Source organism: Notothenia rossii, assembly GCF_949606895.1.
Source record: "Notothenia rossii genome assembly, chromosome: 3".
Classification (NCBI taxonomy): Eukaryota; Metazoa; Chordata; class Actinopteri; order Perciformes; family Nototheniidae; genus Notothenia; species Notothenia rossii.
Genome location: NC_136901.1, coordinates 92910550 through 92917221, shown reverse-complemented (window position 1 = coordinate 92917221; position 6672 = coordinate 92910550). Strand labels below are relative to the sequence as shown.

The 6672-nt window shown below is 37.1% G+C and overlaps 1 long non-coding RNA gene across 1 annotated transcript; it reads right to left on the bottom strand.

Annotated features, from left to right (window-relative positions):
- Window positions 1-233: 233 nt before the first annotated feature.
- On the bottom strand, window positions 234-2584 carry LOC307030899. Its single transcript, XR_013805819.1, has 2 exons — window positions 1950-2584; window positions 234-1343 (listed from the first exon to the last, which is right to left on the bottom strand). It is a non-coding gene; the product is annotated as an uncharacterized lncRNA (long non-coding RNA).
- Window positions 2585-6672: the final 4088 nt, after the last annotated feature.

Genomic DNA, 6672 nt, shown 5'->3' with positions numbered 1-6672 from the left:
CTCTATATAGGAAAGGGAGAGAAAGGAGTAGTTAGCGGTTGTAAACTATATGGATGATTTTACATGGATGATATTTACTGTATATTTTCTTAACTAAAGTAGATGTGGGTGAATGAGTGTGTATATTTAGGCACGAAAGGTCTCAGAAACATTAAACTACATCAAATCCTGGCCGGTGTTTCTCTAAAACGACTCCAATCAAAAGCTACTATTGATGGGGTTTTTGGGGAGACTCAAACAAAAGAGAGACTGGATTATCAAAGCATCTTCTGTTGTCAGGAGCCCAGAAACACTGAGAGAAGTGAGAAACTGCCATTCAAAACCACAGTTCATCGCTAAAAAAGCAAAGATTCTCCATTCGTTTTGGTGATATTTCTCATATAAACACAAAATCATTAACTCTGGCATTGTGCAAAAGACACGCCACATGTTTACTTCTTAAATATATAACTATGAAATGCACAGAGCGGTCGAGAGGAGAAGTAACATTTTGAATAAAAACCTTTAAACTTTATCGTTCCTCCAAAACAAGGCTGGACTGTTTAACACTGAACACTGTAATGATGTCATAACATTTGTCTTTTCTGTAACATTTGTCACGTACATCATTGTGACTGCCATGCTGAATCCTGCCTTTTCAATCCAGTTTAACGCGTGTTGCTCGGCGAAGCTCGTCTTTTCACCACGTTTACGTTTCCCTCCAGTGAAAGACGAGACTTTGGGCGAGCACAACTGTTAGCTCGAAAGAAAAAAATCTCTTTAAATACATTCCAGTGTTTGTGGCATTTGCACTTGAATTAATGTTACACTTACGATGGTTATGGCATCTGAGAGTCACCACTTTCAACTACCTGTAATTATTTTGTACTAACCGCCAGCCCTCTAAAAACGGTAAAGTTAAAAGGTATGTGGGGTGAAAAGCGTAACGCAGTGAGCAGGGTTGAATACCTGGCCGTAATCCCTTTAGTTCGCCCATTTGTGCCAATCAGCGTAAAGGGCGTTGTTCACAGTTTGCAGATGATGCTAACGTTTCTGTTCCTAAACTAAATCTATACTGTCCGGAGATGCAGCTTCAATCTGCGATTGACATGTGCTGTGTCTCAATTTGCATACTTTTGTACTTATTAAAGTGTATACCACTGCAAAGTATGGCAAAATACACTATAAGTACGTGGACGAGGCACTAATACTGTCCCAAATGTCAAGTGTGCAACGCTTCTAACCCTTAGCGTTGTAGCATTTTCGCTATTTAGCGTTTGCTGTGGTTAAGGTTGTTCCAATAAACACGTCATTATCCAATGAAATGTATTCGTGTGGATTTTTCCTGCTATTTATTAAAAATACTATACTATACTATACTAGTGTCAGAAAGCAGCCACTGTTAATTATATTGGGTTAATCAAGTGAACTGTAATGATTTGCTTCCAAGACCGTTACCGTAGCTAGCTAGCTAGCTAGGTAGCTAACAGTACTCTCCTGGTCAAAGTACACTTACTTTACAAAGTGTTCACAGTGTAAGACTGTCAGTGCATCAAGCAAAGTGTAAGAGTAGAGACACAGCAATGGACTGCAGTAAATATTTGAAAGCATTAAAAAAAGGTTTTCAACAACTGGTAAAGGGAGTGGATTGATGCTAATGTCACTAGCTCTCTTTACTGTCCGGAGATGACGCTTCAATTTGCAATTGACATGTGCTGTGTCTCAATTTGCATAATTTTGTTTACTTGTGCTATTGAAATGTATACCACTGCAAAGTATTGCAAAATACACCATAAGTACGAAGATGACGCACTAATACCGTCGCAAAAGTCAAGTGTGCAGAGCTACCAACACTTAGCGTCGTAGCATCTTCGCTATTGTAAGCTGCGGTTAAAGTTGCTCCAATAAACACAGCGCTTTCCAAATAAAATGTATTCTTGTGGCTTATTCCCGCTATTTATTAAACATACTATACTATACAAGAAGCCACTGTTAATTGTATTGTGTTAATCAAGCGAACTGTAATGATTTGCTTTGAAGACCGTTAGCGTAGATAGCTTGCTAGCTAGGTGCTAACAACAGTGACAGTAACAATCCCCGGTCAAAATACACTTATTTTACTAAATGTTCACAGTGCATGACTTTCAGTGCATCAAGTGTAGTTGAGACACAGCAATGGACTACAGTAAATATTGGAAAGCATTACAAAGGGTTTTCAAGAACGAATTCTTCTTAAGGTTCCTACATTTGAATCAAAAGGGTCTTTCTTTTTTAATTCAGGGTGAAATACTTTCAGGGTGCAGAGGTTAAGAATGTAAAATATGAGTTATTATGCTATGTGTTCCTTAATTGCATGTCATATACTACGTGTGGAGCCCAATCACTGTAAAACTGTCTCATCAATGGAATTGAATCATTCTTTTTGGAAATTAAATGCATAACACTAATTAAAAAAAGGTTTATAAAAAGCTTCTTGTGTTTTTATTTAGAATTTACTATGCATTTTTCATTAAAAAAAAGTGTTATGATGTTTAGGGGGGTTTCCCTTCCCTATAGTGTGTCATATGGGGTTTAAGTGCATGTAAATGGTCTCCAAGGATACAATACCAAAGTTACAGTACAAAATGAAACATGAATTAAAAAAATTTTTGTATAATAGGGCCACTTTTAAAAAGGACAGTTTTAATGATTGATTATATAGTAGCCAATTAGTTTTAATCCATTAATCCATTAACTATTGCAGATCTAAAGTCACTACTACTTGTCGTTAACTACAGATATCTTTATAAAAAACATTTTACAGCGCAAATTCAACTTTGAATGAAGTACTTGTGACCTCAAGTTGGCCTATCTGGTAGATGTATATATTATAAGGGACTAGACATATTTAAATCATTGATAATCAGTGTTGTGCTAGTTACTGAAAACTTTAGGCCTACTAGTTACTTCATTTCAAAAGTAACTCAGTCACTTTACTGATTACTTACGCGTTACTGTGAACAGTAACGCATTAGTTAGTTAAGCAAAGGGCTCCCATTATTGCCCTTATAGCCTTCATTTCAGTAGCTACTGTTATTGCATTGGAGAATAATACAATCTGTTGATCAAGACATAGCAATAGAAATAGTAGAAATAGCCTGCATGTGTTCTACAACATACCGTGCAATGGCTTCATCAACTTTTCCCTGGCTAGCAGTCCCTCGTTAAAATCCAGCCGCTGTTGCTGAGGTGGAGGTGGAGTGGCGTCGGATGAGTCTGGGTCTGTGGTCTTAGCTACTACCTTCTTCCCAGCATGTTGTTTCTGCAGATGTTTCAACAGATTTGAATTGCTGTTTTGGGCAGTAGATAGGATCTTTGACCCGCCAAGACACAACTTACATTTAACTAAAACGTTCTTTTCTTTGTGCTCGACAAAAGTGAAATAGTGAGAATATCTCCAGGCAGAGAAACTCGACATGAGCTCCGCTGCCGCCATGATAGTCTTGTTAGTAAACACAAACACGCCCACAGCGCGTCTCCGCATGTGACATAGAAAGTATCTAACACATTTACTCAAGTATTGTACTTAATTACAGTTCTCATCTCTGTTCGCCTTGCTGTTGGCGCCGCTCACCAACGTCTGGGAGCCGAGACTATATAAAAAAAAATAACGGAGTAACGCACCATGTAGTAACGGTGAGTTACTGAATTTAAAAGATAATGCGTTAACGGTTAGAGTACTAGTTAGAGTACAGTAACGTGTTACTTTGTAACGCGTTACTCTGTAACGCGTTAGTCCCAACACTGTTGATAATAAACATCAAAGATATCATATTTATTTGTAATGATAGATTGCAGCCCCTCTATTGTAGAATGAAATTGCAAACCTTCATTATATTGTTTTTGTAACGATATTAAATACAGTGTTCTCAATGTAAAAGGTAAAGCTATATGTAGTCATTCATTACTATTCATTATTATATTTGATAAACGGGATCAAAACGAAGACGTGTGTGTGTGTGTGTGTGTGTGTGTGTGTGTGTGTGTGTGTGTGTGTGTGTGTCCGTCACACACAGTCTGAATGTGTGAATGTATGTTAATGTAGTGAGTGTGCACCAGGGTCTCACTGCAAAAGAATCAAATGAATAAACACCCTCTAAAACACACACTTTTATACATTTCAGACACATACACCCACCCCCCCCCCCCCCCCCCCACACACACACACACACACACACACACACACACACACACACACACACACACACACACACACACACACACACACACACACACACACACACACACACACACACACACACACACACACACACACACACACACACGCCTGTTTCCCTCCTCCACTGCTGCTCTTTTACAGCCTTGTTAATCCTGAATGAAAGACTCGGTGACAGATTAGTGTGTGTGGGGTGTTTGTAATTTCCAAAAGACATTTACACTTCCCTCGTTCAGGGGCTTTTGAATGACTGAAGGCAGAGAGGGGGTTTGGTGTGTTTGAAAAAAACCTCAACACAAGACATTTACATATATAGAGAGAGAGAATTGCTTTTTATTTCAGGTTTATGCTCACATTTAACGGGGACAATGAAAATGCCATCAACAAAGGATGTATGATAGTGTGTGTCGTTATTGTGTTATTTTAATCTATTTTCATGACATACACTGTGTATCTTGGAATAGCTATGAGTTGTTCTCCGAGCAAAATGACAAACAGTCCTGAGGAAATATGAAATTGTTCTGTGTAAAATGTGCAATAGAAGCTAAGCTGACACAAGGCTTAGCGTCAAATTAAATTGTTAAAAAAGGTGGAATATTTCTTACCACATTTGCTTTTTTTGTAAACCTAAGACAGAGGATATTAGCTGACTGCAGATGTATTTATATTATCACACATGTTGGCCAATCCGTAACAAGTCAATCCCAGTACTGAATATACAAAGAAAGTCTTGCGTTCATTGAGAAACAGTGTCTCTAATTTATAGTTTTTCACCAGAGGAAGGATGAGTTTATTATTAGAACATTATCCTCTGACGTATCGAAAGTAAGGCATTGCTTTCAAGTCAAAAACATAAAACAGTGAGTTGAAGAAAAATAAATATGTATTCTCACCTGGTTAAAATAACAGCCACGCAATTGTCAGGGCTTTAGGGTTAGGGTTAGGAAGGGATTCATTTCTGTACTTAACTCCCCTATTTCACACTTAGAAACACTTCTGTAGTAATAACAACCTAACCCTAACCCTAATAAATCTAAATGTACTGTAACTGGAGTAAAAAATCCAGAAGATGACACGTGTTTGATTGTATCACGTATTAAAAGCAGTAATAATGTCATTAAAATCAGTGTATTTTATATTGCTCTGTACATGACTGCCACCTACTGTACGTAAGGAGCTGGTGCAGATTTATGCAAACCAATTATCAATGACAAAATCAGCTGGACAAAATCTAAACAATGTAAAAAGAACTTGACTTTTAAGAAATATATAAGAAAGTTTCCAATACCATTAAATTCAACTTGCAATATTTTAAACAAATTAGACCTTTCTTAACTGTCAATGCTGCAAAGTCCTACCTCCACTGTATGATTCTATCCCACATTGAATACTGGTTTACAAACTGGCCGTTTGCTCGTGCCACAAACCTGAAACCCATAGAACAGCTGTTCAAGAGAGCTATCAAGGTGTTTGACAGAAAGCCACATCCATACCACCACTGTACCAACCAAGAGAAACACAATTTCTTGAGTTTTGACCATTTGAAGTCTTCTAAAAAGATGTGCTTATTTTATAAATGTTTACATGGACTGGCACTTTATGTAGCTCTTGTATCTTATCTTGCACTTTATATGTCGTTGCTGCTATATTGTACTGCCTTGTGGTTAATGCTTGTATGCTGCTCTTGATCTTTCTGCATGTCATGTATTTATTTTTGCTCTGTATATAAATGTCATGTTCTCATATGTTGAATGTGAGGAAATGAGCTCAAAGCTAAAATCCGGCTCATTTACGCTTGTAAGCATTGTTTTGTTTGAAAGTGTTCATCGATGTCCCGGTTCAAATAAACGATTAAATGAAAGAAAATGAAGGCATTACTTTCATCGGGACGAAACCAAAGCATGCGGCCGATTAATGGATTCTGGATAACAGAACTGTCTGGTAACACGTGAACTCTCCAATTCGTTTTTTTCAACATGCTATACTTTTTTTTTTTACAGACATAAAATACTATAACTGTAATACTACTACTATGCCTTTTTGTATAATTGTTTCAACACACTATATAATGAATTCTCTTTATTATATTACGACGTCCTAAACTGTCATTTCTTATATTAAACTTACATTACTTTATTTTGCCATACAACGCTTTGACTTTTCTATAAACTTTTGAGGACATTTTGATATACTATGACTCATATATTAGTACATACTATATTTTATTCTAGACTAACTATAATATGAACCTCTATAGACATATTATACTCTATAACATATATAGATAGTACACATTTGTTTTATGTACAACTCTATCACTGTACATACACATATGTATATACAGTTTTTAGTGGATATAAACACCAGATTGAATGCAGAGACACAGACAGAGCAGGTAATAAACTCCTGTGTGACTTTGTGTTGTGAGGCGCTGACCTCTAGTGGACACTGTGTGACACTAGAGGCAGTTTCAGCTC